Genomic DNA, 17,238 nt, shown 5'->3' on the forward strand with positions numbered 1-17,238 from the left:
ATGGTTATATATGGGGCTTTGTCTGGCTGTGTATGTACCTTCACCACTCCCAGCTGGTCCCCATTAATAACTGGGCCCTGGTGGGAAGAGGCAGGGAGATGGAGGAGCTTGTTAGCCTCATAGACGAGATCAGGGGCCCAGCGTGGGAGATGGGACGAGAGTGGAGGGGTTTGTTGGACCGGAGAGGGAACAAGAGGGAGATGTACAGTACAGCACACACGTTAGACAGACACCACACATATACACACTGCAAACACATTTCAGACAGACACACAACTCAGCCATAGTCCTAACGTTGATGTATTGATGTGTCAGCGATCAGTCCATTACAATCACACAACATGTATCTTTGTTGGCTACATCTCTGTGTAAACGTGTTTTGGTGTTATTATTGTCTGGATATAGATGAGTGTGTCTGTCTGTGGGCCACCAGTCAGACATGTGTTGGGGTGAAAGCGTAATGAGGCTGCTGAGTGGACCAAGCAGGCCATACATGATACAGACAGGCTCCATTGTGGGTCACACACGGCAGGCAGCAGAAGCCCTCAGATCTGCCTGCCTGATCAGCGCTGCGGGAGCCCGTGGGGAATAAAGCTGTGAAAAAAGGATTTATTTAGCACGCCTCATCAAAAGGGAATTAGCAGGGTTTGGGCAGGGAAGACGGGGTCTGTTTAGGGCCAGGATGAATGGCAGGATGATCTCTGTAATCCCAGACCCCCTGCCCCCCTTTTTCTCCCTCCCCCAAAAATCACCCCTTTCTTTATCACTTAGCTCTTATGTAGCCTCAGCCAATCAGTCAAATTAAATGACAACCAAAGTGAGATTAGATCTTTACATCTGCTCTGAAGATCATTCAAGGAGATGTAAGGCTGTTTTATCTGTTGTTCTGTTCTTTACAGTAATTCTTCCTCTTCCCTCACAACATGGCTGCGAGCTGTCATCCTCAATGATGGCAAAGCTGATGACAGAGAGCTGGCTGCCGAACACGCCACAAACAACGAGTGGCAGCGTGTAAACTAAAGCAAACAAAAGCCTTCTCCACTCCTCCATAGGCAGGATCCCTCCCACCTGCCACCTCGCCAATGCTGATGAAACACACTGAAACAGAGAACATCCATTAAAAGGGCAAGCAGCGAGAAACGCTGTACTGTAAAAGCCTGTACAATACGAGGAATCTTGTTCAGGCTTCCCTGTCACACTCGCTGTGGTTCATTATTCCTGGCAGGCAGCTTTGTGTTTGTGTAGTGACTTCCAATGCTGAGGCTGAGACCGAGACACACACAGTACATACAAGCAGATGAGAGGTGACAGGCAAAGAAAAGGTGACTTGCATTCTCACTCTCACAATGTGATGACAGAGACTCCAGTGTAGCCTATCTTGCTGGAGGTTCTTCGTCAATATTCACCCTATTACCATAATCAAATTCTTAGGTCATTAATAATGGATAGCCAGTCTGACTGTCTCGAGTTGGCCTAAAGATGCTAAACTAGCACCCATTTTGAGAACGTTTCAGAACAAAATAGCTTCTAAATGTAAGCTGTAAACGCTTACTGGGCGTCTCCTACCATATATCAAGCTATCCAGGGCTTAAATGAGGCAAAACTCCACAGATTTATACAAATCAACACTATTTACCTGATTTTTCTACCCCCAGGGGCTATCTCCTTCCTCCACCCTCCATTTCTCTCTCACCTTCCACTCTCTAGAGTAGTGCTGTTATAATGGCTTGGCCAGAATAAGCAATGTTGTGCCTATATTCTAGGTAATTCCTGTCACCTCCCCCAGTGTATGTGTCCTGGAGGCCCCCTGTGTCCACCACAGACCCATAACAGACCAATAGCTTCTTTATGTAACACCCAGGGGACACTCACTCTGCCCCCTACGCAGGTATTGCTCTGCCCTGGAGAAACCAACAGCATCAGTAACATGTCTGATGGTTGCACGGCGTTGCACTGCATTGTGCTGTAGCTCACACTCTCCCCTCCTCCTCTCCTCCTCCCTCCTCCCTTATTCCTGCTCCTCTCCAATCCATCTCTACGCTGGCTCTCTAACTCTCTGCACCCCGCAGCCAAATCATCGGCGGCTCCCATTTCCCGTGATTTATCGCTCCCTCTGCTGGTGAGAGAGGGACCAGGGATGGGGATTGGGACAGGTAGGAGGACTGGGGGGGGGTGGTCATCAAATCATTGACATGAGGAAGCACCTTGGAGGGGTGTGTGACTGCTTGACCCTGACACAAACCCACAAAATGCACCCCATAAAGAGCTGTTTAATAAAGACATGTTCTCTCGCTCCTAATCTCTTGGCTTTCTCGTTCTACCTCCACCACCACTCCTTGACAGATTGGAGAAACAAAATAATGGAATAAAGCCTTGCTATTGGGAGGGCAGTTGAACAGTCATACAGGTATGACCAAACACCTGACTCACTGACTTGCTGGACACCTGGCCTCTCTTCTCAAAATGGAGCTAGAAGGTAGAGCTGGGAGTTCTGGGAGCTCAGACAGACTGAGCGTTTCCAATCACTGCAGTGAGGCTTTAAATGAACAACATTCACCTTGGTCTGGAGAGGGTGACACACACACACACACACACACACACACACACACACACACACACACACACACACACACACACACACACACACACACACACACACACACACACACACACACACACACACACACACACACACACACAAAGTCCTTTGAGGAACTGAAATTGAGTGGAGCGGAACATAGTGAGGGGGGCAAAGGGAAATGAGAGAACTGAGGAGAACAAAATAGATTTTTTTATTTATTTCAGATGACATCCCCATTGTAACTAGGAGCAGGACGATGGTGCTTAGCAAAACTGCTAACAATGAGCGCAGGAGAAATCCCCTATCCTACAGGGGCCCGACAGCATGCTCTCTATTACCATACTCATTTAAATACAGTAATCTCATTTTCTGCATCAGCTGAAGGGGCATGCTAAATTTCCTTGTCTAAGCATAGGGGGGTACAGGGGTACAGGTGCGTAGGATTAGTGTATTTTCCTAGCTCTGGGGTCGGTCAGGTTTTGGGGGGCTGGTGTACGCATGTATGTGCAAGAGTGTGTGTTGGGAGGGGAGGGGAGAGGGGGTAGCTATGGGGATATCATATCAGAGATCTGACAACAAAAGGGGGCAGAGGAAAAAAAAGCTGTTTCCACCCAAGCTGTTTCCATTCTTCTACTCTTCCGGTCCAGTGGAACAGTTGATGAAGTTTAAATGAAGCAGAATTAGGAGATCAAGCAGACAGCTAGTGATGATGGTATCTGTGAGGCCTCCTCCCGCTCCAGGCCAGGGCTTGGGGAATTGACCGGGGACGGCTGACCTGGATGAAATCGAGAGAAAGAGAACGAGGGAGGATGGCGAGAGAGGGGAGGGGTGAAGTATTCCCTAAATGTGATAATCTCCAATCACCTCTAACATCATTTCTGTCAAGGCTTCGGTTAATGAGCTCATAGCCGATCGAGCGTGATCCTCCCCTCTCTCTCCTCCCTCCCCTCAGATTCTCTCTTTTTCTCCCTTGCTCTCTCTCATCATCACTGTTGTTCTTTTGATTTAATCCCTCACACTTCAGTTGATTTGAGCAAGAGGGGAAAGAGAAATGGAGGGATGGAGGGAAGGGGAAAGCCTATTACCCAAGCCTCTCGGCTCTCGTCTATCTAAATGCTAACGATGCAAGGGAGCGAGGGAGAGAGAGAGAGAGGAGAGAGAGAGGAAAGGGGATATGTTGGTGAGGGAGGACATGATGCGGCAGAGGGAGGCTAATCTGCAGTTGCCTGGGGTCCCAGAGAGCGGTTTGGTTATTTTGAAAGCAGGTTAGCTGAGGAGAAACACAGCATCCTGTGTGCTGACCCTTCATCCCCAGGGTCAAAGCACCTGATCTGTCCTCTTACTTCCACTGGAGCTGCTCTGACACACCGCAGCTGCTCAGAGCCCTACTCTCCGCTCAGCCCGTTCTCCACCAGGGCTCAGTGTGCTCATTTTTACCTACTTTCACGCCACTATTGATTAAAACATGGGGGAGTAGGTATTTTTTTACTACATGAAATTAGATGCTGCAGATTGATTTGCGTTGGCTGGTGTAGTTGGTCGGAAAAGACTGGGGTAAAAGCTGTGGGTCACCTTGAACTGAGAGTAATGTCTGTTTCAATCTGCTCCGAGCACTGCATCTTGGGACCGGAGGCATCTTCTATTGTTTGGTATGAGTTTTCCTTCTCCCTCTCTGGAATATTTGTTTCCTAGATAGTTTTTCCTTCCGCAGTGCCCCAAAACCAATAAAACTATAGATGAACACAAGATAACAATTTGAACTTAAATATCTGTAGTAATTGCATCCTGCAGCACCAATTTCAGCTGCTGTGCTTTAGTGGCTATTTCAATTGAGAGTAGACCTGAATATAGATTACACAACAATCCATACCTAAATAAACATATTTTTACAAATACCATTTGACATTACATTTGAAGTATTTTGCATGAAATTTGATGTAGAGGCCTCTCACAACATAATTAACATAAGTACAAATAGTTATCAAGTATTACATGGTTATTTTATGTCAAAGCCACTGTCTTCTGCTCCGCTTAACGCACTGTTACAGTCATTCTCATCTTGATTTGTTATCACTGGACCCAGCATTCGATTAATCTTCAATACACAATAAGAACAATGGTGTGAATTTCCCGGAAACACACACAGGCCTCTAAGCCTGTCTTTACCCTTGGCAGAGCGGCAGCCATTTGCTCTGTGCATAACAATTTTACCCTTCTAATTCTCATTTCAAGAATCCCATTTGTTTTCGCATTGGCCAATGAAACACTGGTGGGTGAGAGGCAAGCGAGCAATCAATTTTTGTAATGTGATATGCGGATGGAGTACTGTGAGTAAATGTTTGAGCAGGCAGCCATCCAAGATCTGCAGTCAAACGAATTGAGGAGAAAGATAATCTATCCAGGGCAGGCCTCTTTCTTTATTATTGCCTCTCTCCACACAGCATCAGGGTATCAAGAGCATTATATTCCAGCGCTCTGTGCATTTTTCATATAGGCCCGGCTTTTATGTTTTATGTACGCCAGCTCAGGGGAGAACAGCTGTGTGGGCGCTGCATCCTCTGTAAGTTGAGAGAGAACTCATTTCACTGGGAGACGTGGAGCAGAATGCCAAGCACAGCCAGGCAGGCTGTTGCCTCGCTTCGCAAGGCAGCAGCACACTACCTGGATACACTACCTGGATACCCAGTTGCACCCTGGATACAAACAGGAACAATGGAAAGCAGTGGTTGCCTGAGCAGTTATTACATTATCATAATGCTCAGGTACCACACCACACATACTGGTATTGCAGGAATTTGAAAACATTAAATATTCAAAGGTTCTTAGGTTATCAGGCAGTGACTGTATGATAAGGCCCACTGAGTGAGCTCTGAATGTGTTACGTACAAGTGATTACGTTAACCCAGTGAGCGTGGTTTTTTCATACAGCTGATTTTTATATTTAATAAGACAATACAGAATGTATCACTGTAATAGGAGGAAAATGCTCTCTTTACTATACAGAATTTGGATTTAGTACATGAAATCCTGTGTGATCTTCAGACTACAAATATGGACTGTGTAAACACCTAGTCTACTATTCTCTGTGTATTTAATACATGGAAACCAGTGTGATCTTCAGACTACAGAACCCAAAGAACTGTTTGAAGACCTATTCTATTACTTGCTTTACTTAGTCTTCTTTACTCATAAGTGTCTGTTTCAAACCCTAAATCAAATCAAAGTTGATTTGTCACGTGCGCCGAATACAACAGGTGTAGACTTTACAGTGAAATGCTCTTACCAATAGTGCAAAAAAGGTATTAGGTGAACAATAGGTAAGTAAAGAAATAAAAACAACAGTAAAAATACAGTGAAAAATAACAGTAGCGAGGCTATAAAAGTAGCGATGCTATAAAAGTAGCGAGGCTACATACAGGCACCGGTTAGTCAGGCTGATTGAGGTAGTATGTACATGTAGATATGGTTAAAGTGACTATGCATATATGATGGACTGAGAGTAGCAGTAGCGTAAAAGAGGGGTTGGCGGGTGGTGGGTGGCGGGACAGATAGCCCGGTTAGCCAATGTACGGGAGCACTGGTTGGTCGGGCCAATTGAGGTAGTATGTACATGAATGCTAAATGATGTAGAAACATTGTGCCGCATTAAATGTTTAATGTTTCAGTTATGCATACCTTCCTTACAACTGGCTAATTGATCGATGGAGCTGTTAAAGTTAGAATCCTTAGTTGCTACATCCATTTGTGGGTTTTTAAATTAATTATGTATACCCACTGATTCTGAAAGAATATAACTTGTAAATTAATCATGAGCTTAGTTCAACAGTTGTACCCCATCAGAACCCAAAATATGAGCTTGTTTAACTCCAATGTTTGTAAACAATGTAAATGTAAACAAACTCTGTATAGCCTCAAAACATTTATTTATCCAGGCCCATCCTGCAGCTTTTACCAAAACTGAGGCTGGGTGCCCAATTTGTCGTCGTTTTAATGAAGGATTCTATCTTTGAATGTGTCCCAGCTCACTGTTTGTCTGTTACCTATACATAGTCACTTCGCCCCCACCTACATGTACAGATTACCTCAATTAGCCTGTACCCCTGCACACTGACTCGGTACTGGTGCCCCCTGTATATAGCCTCATTATTGTTATTCTTATTGTGTTACTTTATATTATTACTTTTTATTTTAGCCTACTTGGTAAATATTGTCTTCTTCTTGAACTGCACTGTTGGTTAAGGGCTTGTAAGTAAGCATTTCAGGGTAAAGTCTACAATTGTTGTATTCGGCGCGTGTTGCAAATAAAGTTTGATTTGATTTGATCATGTTTGGAGAGCAACACTGCTCTCTAGTGTTCAGAACCCAAAATACAGTGTTTTTAATTACCATTAATGTTCTAGTAGATCTACAAGGCCGTCCATAGGTTGCAATAGCGCCCTGATGATATTTACAGAACCATAAGTGCCTTTTTTGTGTAGACATGTGATTGGTTCAAGCATCCTTTTGTCCTCAACTCAATCCTTACTCTCATGAGGGGTTTCTCACCTCCATTAGTACTGCGCAGTGAAAATAAAGAGGGTCAGGAAAGGAGAGAGAAAGGGAGGAGGGGGAATAGAGAGAGGGGGGAAATTGGGAAAAAGGAGAGAGAAAATACATAGTGAGAGGGTGACAGGGGAATAGAAAGGGGGAAGGATAATAAGGAGAGGGAGGGAACACAGATAGACCAAGAGGGAGAAAGGAGGAGAGAGATATTGGAAAATGTGTGAATTACATTCTGTAATCATATTCCACCAGAGACCAAAGAACCTAAAATCCCAGGTAGCTGCTGGGAGAGGGAAGAGCATTTTTTCACGCCTGAGAGGCCATTGGCGGGCCCTAACTGGCCACTGCCAGCCAGTCCAGTGCACTGGTCCCAGCTTGGTGCTTTGTCAATGTGCTGTGACTAATCCAGCAGGGGTCCCAGATCCTCTCTCCTTACCCTAATTAAAAGAGGATTAGCCGGCATGGCGTTTTCCCGGGCCGCTCCAACACGCGCAAGCAGCCTCCATCCCCTCGCTTTCCCAGGATAATCACACCTCCAGGAATTGCAGGGCTTTTTTTGGAGCTGGAGCCTGGAAAAGGCAGTCCAGTAGAGGAATGGTAGGCAGTGGGCCTGGGCCACTTTGACCACACAGCTGTGATCTGCTATAGACTGAGCTGTAGGTTTACCTACCTCTGCCAGCCAGTTGGCTATTCATTTGTCATTAGGCATGTCCTTGATCAGGCTAATTGAAGCTACTGTAGCATACTACTTTGTCTGTAAATTATTGTTGTGATAAACCTTTGTAGGTAGGCCTACTACTTTCTGCCTGTAGGCCTACTTGTGTGAAATAAGAGAGTAATTCACAAAAAGCCCTTCCAATACATAAAACCCACATCATTTCTGTGTAAAACCAAAATGAGGGCCAAAGCACTTTAAAAAAACGCTTTTTATCAACTCTGCCCTACAAAGACAAAACACTCTTAACTTCAGTTTGCTCCCCAATTCATGTACCTTGGTTCGAGAACAGGGTAGCAGCAGTGTTCATCTTTGTGACCGTCATGCCGGCTGAACCTTCAGCCTACAATGCAGAAAACTGCTCATCTCTAGCCTAAACCGTTCAAAGGTTAGGGGGCTGATAACTAGGCCTACTCCAGGAGAGGTGCTTCAAATGAAGGATTTTCCTGGTGCTCCTCACTGTTTAAATGTAGCAGTTATTAATAGACCCCCAGATTTGGCCCCTAGGGGAGCGTGGCAGCCATCCTGCAAAATGGATGGCTGCCACGGTAATACAATGCTACAGATCTGAAAGCTTTTTTTATATATAAACGTAACAAATTTAGTACAGAGATAAATGTAAGTACCCTGAAAAGATTTAGTTATGTAGCCACCACATATCTGTTCCCTGGGGGTAGTGGCAGCCAAATGAGATTGTCAGTTTGAGTGCCAGCTTGGAGAGCCTGCTGGTTTAATTGGTGGCCATGAGGCCTTTCATTTGTTTTTGAGTCTTTAGTATGGACATGCATTTGGGTTTTTTCCATTTTGTACATATTTATGTTTGTTCACCATCTGAACAAAAATAATCCACTATTGTATTCTACTGTGTGTAACTGTTAAAGGTCCAATTCGGTCGTTTTTATCACAATATCAAATCAAATTGTATTAGTCACATGCGCCAAATACAACAGGTGTAAACCTTACAGTGAACTGCTTACTTACGAATCCCTAAATGACAATTCAGTTAAAAAAATATGGATAACTATAATAAATAAAAGTGATAAGTAATTAAAGAGCAGCAGTAAAATAACAATAGTGAGACTACAGTTGAAGTCAGAAGTTTACATACACCTTAGCCAAATACATTTAAACTCAGTTTTTCACAATTCCTGACATTTAATCCTAGTAAAAATGCCCTGTCTTAGGTCAGTTAGGATCACCACTTAATTTTAAGAATGTGAAATGTTAGAATAATAGTAGAGAGAATTATTTATTTCAGTTTGTATTTCTTTCATCACATTCCCAGTGGGTCAGAAGTTTACATACACTCAATTAGTATTTGGTAGCATTGCCTTTAAATTGTTTAACTTGGGTCTGTCACGGTTGTCGTAGGATGAAGGAGCGGACCAAAGTGCAGCGTGTGTATCGTTCCACATTTTCTTTATTAAACTGTGAAACTATGCATTACATACAAATAAACTAAATGAACACAACAACAAACCGTGATGAAGAGTTACAAAAGACACTCAAAAACAATCTCCCACAAACCCAGGTGGGAAAAACACCTACTTAAGTATGATCTCCAATTAGAGACAACGATGATCAGCTGCCTCTAATTGGAGATCATCCCAAACAAAGCCCAACATAGAAATACAAAACTAGAACATAACATAGAAAATCTAAACTAGAAACCCCCCCGTCACGCCCTAACCTACTCTACCATAGAAAGTAACAGCTTTCTATGGTCAGGACGTGACAGGGTCAAACGTTTCAGGTAGCCTTCCACAAGCTTCCCACAATGAGTTGGGTGAATTTTGGCCCATTCCTCCTGACAGAGCTGGTGTAACTGAGACGGATTTGTAGGCCTCCTTGCTTGCACACGCGTTTTCAGTTCTGTCCACAAATTTTCTACACGATTGAGGTTTTGGCAAGTTGGTTAGGACATCTACTTTGTGCATGACACAAGACATTTTTCCAACAATTTTTTACAGACAGATTATTTCACTTATAACTCACTGTATCACAATTCCATTGGTTCAGAAGTTTACATACACGAAGTTGACTGTGCCTTTTAACAGCTTTGAAAATTCCAGAAAACGATGTCATGACTTTAGAAGCTTCTGATAGGCTAATTGACATCATTTGAGTCAATTGGAGGTGTACCTGTGGATGTATTTCAAGGCCTGCCTTCAAACTCAGTGCCTCTTTGCTTGTCATCATGGGAAAATCAAAAGAAATCAGCCAAGAAATAAAATTGTAGACCTCCACAGGTCTGGTTCATCCTTGGTAGCAAATTACAAACGCCTGAAGGTACCACATTCATCTGTACAAACAATAGTACGCAAGTATAAACACCATGGGACCACGCAGCCGTCATACCACTCAGGAAGGAGACGCGTTCTGTCTCCTAGAGATGAACATACTTTGGTGTGAAAAGTGAAAATCAATCCCAGAACAACAGCAAAGGACCTTGTGAAGATGCTGGAGGAAACAGGTACAAAAGTGTCTATATCCACAGTAAAACGAGTCCTATATTGACATAACCTGAAAGGCCGCTCAGCAAGGAAGAAGCCACTGCTCCAAAACCGCCTTAAAAAAAACAGACTACGGTTTGCAACTGCACATGGGGACAAAGATCGTACTTTTTGGAGAAATGTCCTCTGGTATGATGAAACAAAAATAGACCTGTTTGGCTATAATGACCATCGTTATGTTTGGAGGAAAAAGGGGGAGGCTTGCAAGCCGAAGAATACCATCCCATCTGTGAAGCACGGGGTGGCAGAATGATGTTGTGGGGGTGCTTTGCTGCAGGTTAGGACTGGTGCACTTCACACTTCATGAGGGAGGAAAATAATGTGGATATAGTGAAGCAACATCTCAAGACATCAGTCAGGAAGTTAAAGCTTGGTTGCAAATGGATCTCAAATCAAATCAAATCAAATTAATTTGTCAAATACACATGGTTAGCAGGTGTTAATGCAAGTGTAGCGAAATGCTTGTGCTTCTAGTTCCGACCATGCAGTGATATCTAACAAGTAATCTACCAATTCCTCAACAACTACCTTGTACACACAAGTGTAAAGGAATGAATACGAATATGTACATAAAAATATATAAATGAGTGATGGCCGAACGGCATAGGCAAGATGTAATAGATGGTATGGAGTATAGTATATACATATGAGATGAGTATTGTAGGGTATGAAAACATATAAAGCAGCATTGTTTAAGGTGGCTAGTGATACATTACATCAGGATGGCAAGATGCAGTAGACGGTATAGAGTACAGTATATACATATGAGATGAGTAATGTAGGTTGTGAAAACATTATATAAAGTGGCATTGTTTAAAGTGGCCAGTGATACATCTAATTACATCAAGATGGCAAGATGCAGTAGATGGTATGGCGTACAGTATATACATATGAGATGAATAATGTAGATTATGTGAACATTATCTAAGATAAATAATATAAAGTGGCAAGTGATAAATTGATTACATCAATTTTCCCATTATTAAAGTGGCTTGAGTTGAGTCAGTGTGTTAGCAGCAGCCACTCAATGTTAGTGATGGCTGTTGAACAGTCTGATGGCCTTGAGATAGAAGCTGTTTTTCAGTCGCTCGGTTCCAGCTTTGATGCACCTGTACTGACCTCGCCTTCTGGATGTTAGCGGGGTGAACAGGCAGTGGCTCGGGTGGTTGCTGTCCTTGATGATCTTTTTGGCCTTCCTGCGACATCGGGTGGTGTAGGTGTCCTGGGGGGCAGGTAGTTTGCACCCGGTGATGCGTTGTGCAGACCTCACTACCCTCTGGAGAGCCTTCCGGTTGTGGGCGGAGCAGTTGCCGTACCAGGCGGTGATACAGCCCGATAGGAGGCTCTCGATTGTGCATCTGTAAAAGTTTGTGAGTGTTTTTGGTGACAAGCCGAATTTCTTCAGCCTCCTGAGGTTGAAGAGGCGCTGCTGCGCCTTCTTCACCACGCTGTCTGTGTGGGTGGACCATTTCAGTTTGTCCGTGATGTGTACGCCGAGGAACTTAAAACTCTCCACCCTCTCCACTACTGTCCCGTCAATGTAGATAGGGGGCTGCTCCCTCCGCTGTTTCCTGAAGTCCACGATGATCTCTTTTGTTTTGTTGACATTGAGTGCGAGGTAATTTTCCTGACACCACACTCCGAGGGCCCTCACCTCCTCCCTGTAGGCCGTCTCGTCGTTGTTGGTAATCAAGCCTACCACTGTAGTGTCGTCAGCAAACATGATGATTGAGTTGGATGCGTGCATGGCCACTCAGTCGTGGGTGAACAGGGAGTACAGAAGAGGGCTGAGAACGCACCCTTGTAGGGACCCAGTGTTGAGGATCAGCGGGGTGGAGATGTTGTTACCTACCCTCACCACCTGGGGGCGGCCCGTCAGGAAGTCCAGCTGTAATCGATGAACAGCATTCTTACATAGGTATTCCTCTTGTCCAGATGGGTTAGGGCAGTGTGCAGTGTGATGGCGATTGCGTTGTCTGCGGACCTATTGGGTCGGTAAGCAAATTGGAGTGGGTCTAGGGTGTCAGGTAGGGTGGAGGTGATATGGTCCTTGACTAGTCTCTCAAAGCACTTCATGATGACGGAAGTGTGTGCTACAGGGCGGTAGTCATTTAGCTCAGTTACCTTAGCTTTCTTGGGAACGGGAACAATGGTGTCCCTCTTGAAGCATGTGGGGACAGCAGACTGGGATAAGGATTGATTGAATATGTCTGTAAACACACCAGCCAGCTGGTCTGCGCATGCTCTGAGGATGCGGCCGGGGATGCCGTCTGGGCCTGCAGCCTTGCGAGGGTTAACACGTTTAAATGTTTTACTCACGTTGGCTGCAGTGAAGGAGAGCCCGCAGGTTTTGGTAGCGGCCGTGTTAGTGGCACTGTATTGTCCTCAAAGCGAGCAAAAAACTTGTTTAGTCTGTCTGGGAGCAAGGCATCGTGATCCGCGATGGTGCTGATTTTTCTTTTGTAGTCCGTGATTGACAGTAGACCCTGCCACATACCTCTCGTGTCTGAGCCGTTGATTTGCGACTCCACTTTGTCTCTGTACTGACGCTTAGCTTGTTTGATTGCCTTGCGGAGGGAATAGCTACACTGTTTATATTCGGTCATGTTTCCGGTCACTTTGCCCTGATTAAAAGCGGTGGTTTGCCGTTCAGTTTTACGCGAATGCTGCCATCAATCCACGGTTTCTGGTTGGGGAATGTTTTAATAGACGCTGTTAGTATGACATCACCGATGCACTTGTTAATGAACTCGCACACCAAGTCAGCGTATTCGTCAATGTTGTTGTTCGCAGCAATGCGGAACATATCCCAGTCCACGTGATCGAAGCAATCTTGAAGCGTGGAATCCGATTGGTCGGACCAGCGTTGAACAGACCTGAGGGCGGGAGCTTCCTGTTTTAGCTTCTATCTATAGGCTGGGAGCAACAAAATGGAGTCGTGGTCAGCTTTTCCAAAGGGAGGGCGGGGGAGGGCCTTATATGCGTCGCGGAAGTTAGAATAACAGTGGTCTAGGGTTTTGTCCGCCCTGGTAGCACAACCGATATGCTGATAGAATTTGGGGAGCCTTGTTTTCAAATTAGCCTTGTTAAAATCCCCGGCTACAATAAATGCAGCCTCAGGATATGTGGTTTCCAGTTTACATAGAGTCCAATGAAGTTCTTTCAGGGCCATCGATGTGTCTGCTTGGGGGGGATATACACGGCTGTGATTATAATCGAAGAGAATTCTCTTGGTAGATAATGCGGTCGGCATTTGATAGTGAGGAATTCTAAGTCAGGTGAACAAAATTACTTGAGTTCCTGTATGTTGTTATGATCACACCACGTCTCGTTAATCATAAGGCATACCCTTCTTCTTACCAGAGAGATGCTTGTTTCTGTCGGCGCGATGCGTGAAGAAACCAGGTGGCTGTACCGACTCAGATAGCGTGTCTCGAGTGAGCCATGTTTCCGTGAAACAAAGAACGTTACAGTCTCGGATGTCTCTCTGGAATGCTACCCTTGCTCGGATTCTGTCTACCTTGTTGTCAAGAGACTGGACATTGGCGAGTAGTATGCTCGGGAGCGGTGCGCGATGTGCCCGTCTTCGGAGCCTGACCAGAAGACCGCTCCGTCTGCCCCTTCTTCTGCGGCGCCATTGTTTTGGCTCGCCGGCTGGGATCCGATCCATTGTCCTGGGTGGTGGGCCAAACAAAGGATCCGCTTTCGGGAAAGTCGTATTTCTGGTCGTAATGTTGGTGAGTTGACGTTGCTCTTATATCCAATAGTTCTTCCCGACTATATGTAGTACACCCTAAGATTACCTGGGGTAACAATGTAAGAAATAACACATAAAAAAGCAAAATACTGCATAGTTTCCTAGGAACGTGAAGCGAGGCGGCCATCTTTGTCGGCGCCGGAAGTTGCATCAATCTTCCAAATGGACAATGACCCCAAGCATACTTCCAAATGTATGGCAAAATGGCTTAAGGACAACAAAGTCAAGGTATTGGAGTGGCCATCACAAAGCCCTGACCTCAATTCTATAGAAAATCTGTGGGCAGAACTGAAAAAGTGTGTGTGAGCAAGGAGGCCTACAAACCTGACTCAGTTACACCAGCTCTGTCAGGAGGATGGGCCAAAATTCACCCAACTTATTGTGGGAAGCTTGTGGAAGGCTACCCAAAACGTTTGACCCAAGCTCACGTGAAAGGCCTAACCGGAGAAATATACTGAACAACAAAGTAAATGCAACATGCAACAATTTCAAATATTATAGAGTGCAGCTCTATATTCCCCACAAAAGGTCTTTATTACAGACAGAAATACTCCGCAGCTACCCCCACCACCCCTCAGACAATCCTGCAGTTGAAGATGCCGATGTGGAGGTCTTGGGCTGCCGTGGTTATATGTGGTCTGCGGTTGTGAGGCCATTTGGATGTACTGCCAAATTCTCTAAATTGACATTGGAGGCTGCTTACGGTAGAGAAATGAACATTAAATTCTCTGGCAACAGCCCTGGTGGACATTCCTACAAGTCAGCATGCCAATTGCACGCTCCCTAAAAACCTGAGACATCTGTGGCATTGTGTTTCTTGACAAAACTGCACATTTTAAAGTGTACTTTTATTGTCCCCAGCACAAGGTGTACCTGTGTAATGATCACGCTGTTTAATCAGCTTCTTGATATGCCACACCTGTCAGGTGGATGGATTATGTAGGCAATGGAGAAATGCTCAGTAACATGAATGTAAACAAATTAGTGCATAATATTTTAGAGAAATAAGCTTTTTGTGCTTATGGAAAATGTCTGGGATTTTTTTACTTCAGCTCATGAAACATGGGACCATCACTTTACATGTTGCGTTTAGCTTTTTGTTCAGTGTATAAAAAAAGGCTATGATAAGAGAATAGGCTACAAAACCATCGTGGAAACAGGTGAAGTTTAGAAGAACAACAATGCGGTGGATACACAGCCTGCACAAATGCAAGCAGGTAGACCTTTTTGTTTTTGATAATTCTGTTAATTATCAGTTAATCATTGCATTAATTCAGGCTTTCGTTCATTAGACCATACGCAGGCCATATAAAGTGTTAACCGGTGCGGCTGGTAAAAGTTTGAGTAGCTTACTAAACAAATGTGGCCTATTTTTGCCACCTATATTCAATTCAAGTAACTTGAATGCACCTCAAGAGCAATATTTCTCTTGCATAGAACACACAACAACAAGTCAACTAGGTAAATAGATAAACTATTCTACTATGTTTAGTTTTTCTGACATTACTCATGTTTAAGGCCATAACCAGCTTATGGTCTTACTCTCTCTCGGAGGATCTGAGCCCTAGGACCATGCCTCAGGACTACCTGGCATGATGACTCCTTACTGTCCCCAGTCCACCTGGCCGTGCTGCTGCTCCAGTTTCAACTGTTCTGCCTGCGGCTATGGAACCCTGACCTGTTCACCGGACGTGCTACCTGTCCCAGACCTGCTGTTTTCAACTCTCTAGAGACAGCAGGAGCGGTAGAGATACTCTCAATGATCGGCTATGAAAAGCCAACTGACATTTACTCCTGAGGTGCTGACTTGTTGCACCCTCGACAACTACTGTGATTATTATTATTATTTGACCATGCTGGTCATTTATGAACATTTGAACATCTTGGCCATGTTCTGTTATAATCTCCACCCGGCACAGCCAGAAGAGGACTGGCCACCCCTGATAGCCTGGTTCCTCTCTAGGTTTCTTCCTTGGTTTTGGCCTTTCTAGGGAGTTTTTCCTAGCCACCGTGCTTCTACACCTGCATTGCTTGCTGTTTGGGGTTTTAGGCTGGGTTTCTGTACAGCACTTTGATATATCAGCTGATGTAAGAAGGGCTATATAAATACATTTGATTTGAAATTTGATTTGAACCATATGTGTGAGGTGTATACTTTAGTTTCAAAATAGATTGGTTTAAGACTACCAAGAAACACCCTGATTTAGCCCACCTCAGTAAAAGGCCTTACTATGATCGTTTTCAATTAAAATGGTCAACAAGAAACAAAAATAGCTTCTTAGCGAAGAGCAATTTCTCAAGCCGAGTGGTCTGAGTGGGGAGGGGAAAACGGAAAACTAGCTGCTATTGGCAGAGAGGTTTCAAATGATTTTTATTATTGCTCTATTAACTCATTTACCGCCTGGTGATGTCACCAGGCAGGCAAAAACACTTCCCACCACAACAGGCTGTAATTTCAGCCGGTCTTTTCAAACAGCTCTAACACTAAATTACTTTAAAAATTTCAAAGCATTATTCTAACCTCATAGTGGAAATATACACTCAGGGTCCAGTTTATTAGGTACACCCATCTAGTTCCGGGTTGGACCACACTGTGCCTCCAGAACCGCCTGAATTCTTCGGAGCAAGGAAATGTTTCTCAATTGGAATCAAGGGACCTAATGTGTGCCAGGAAATCATTCCCAACACCATTACACCACTGCCACCAGCCTGTACCAATTACACCAGACAGGAGGGGGCCATGGACTCATGCTGCTTACGCCAAATCCTGACTCTGCCATCAGGATAATGCAACAGGAACTGGAATTCATCAGACCAGGCAATGTTTTTCCACTCCTCAATTGTCCAGTGTTTGTGAACACGTGCCCACTGGAGCCACATCTTGTTTTTAGTTGATAGGAGTGGAATCCGGTGTGGTCGTCTGCTGCAATAACCCATCCGTGACAAGGACCGACAAGTTGTGCGTTCTGAGATGCCGTTCTGCACACCACTGTTGTACTGCGACATTATTTGCCTGTTTGTGGCCCTCCTGATAGCTGGCATGATTCTTGCCATTCTCCTTCGGCTTCTCATCAACGAGCTGTTTTCGCACACAGGACTGCTGCTGACTGGATGTTTTTTGTTTGTCGCA

Source organism: Salmo trutta, chromosome 12, assembly GCF_901001165.1.
Source record: "Salmo trutta chromosome 12, fSalTru1.1, whole genome shotgun sequence".
NCBI classification, from domain to species: Eukaryota; Metazoa; Chordata; class Actinopteri; order Salmoniformes; family Salmonidae; genus Salmo; species Salmo trutta.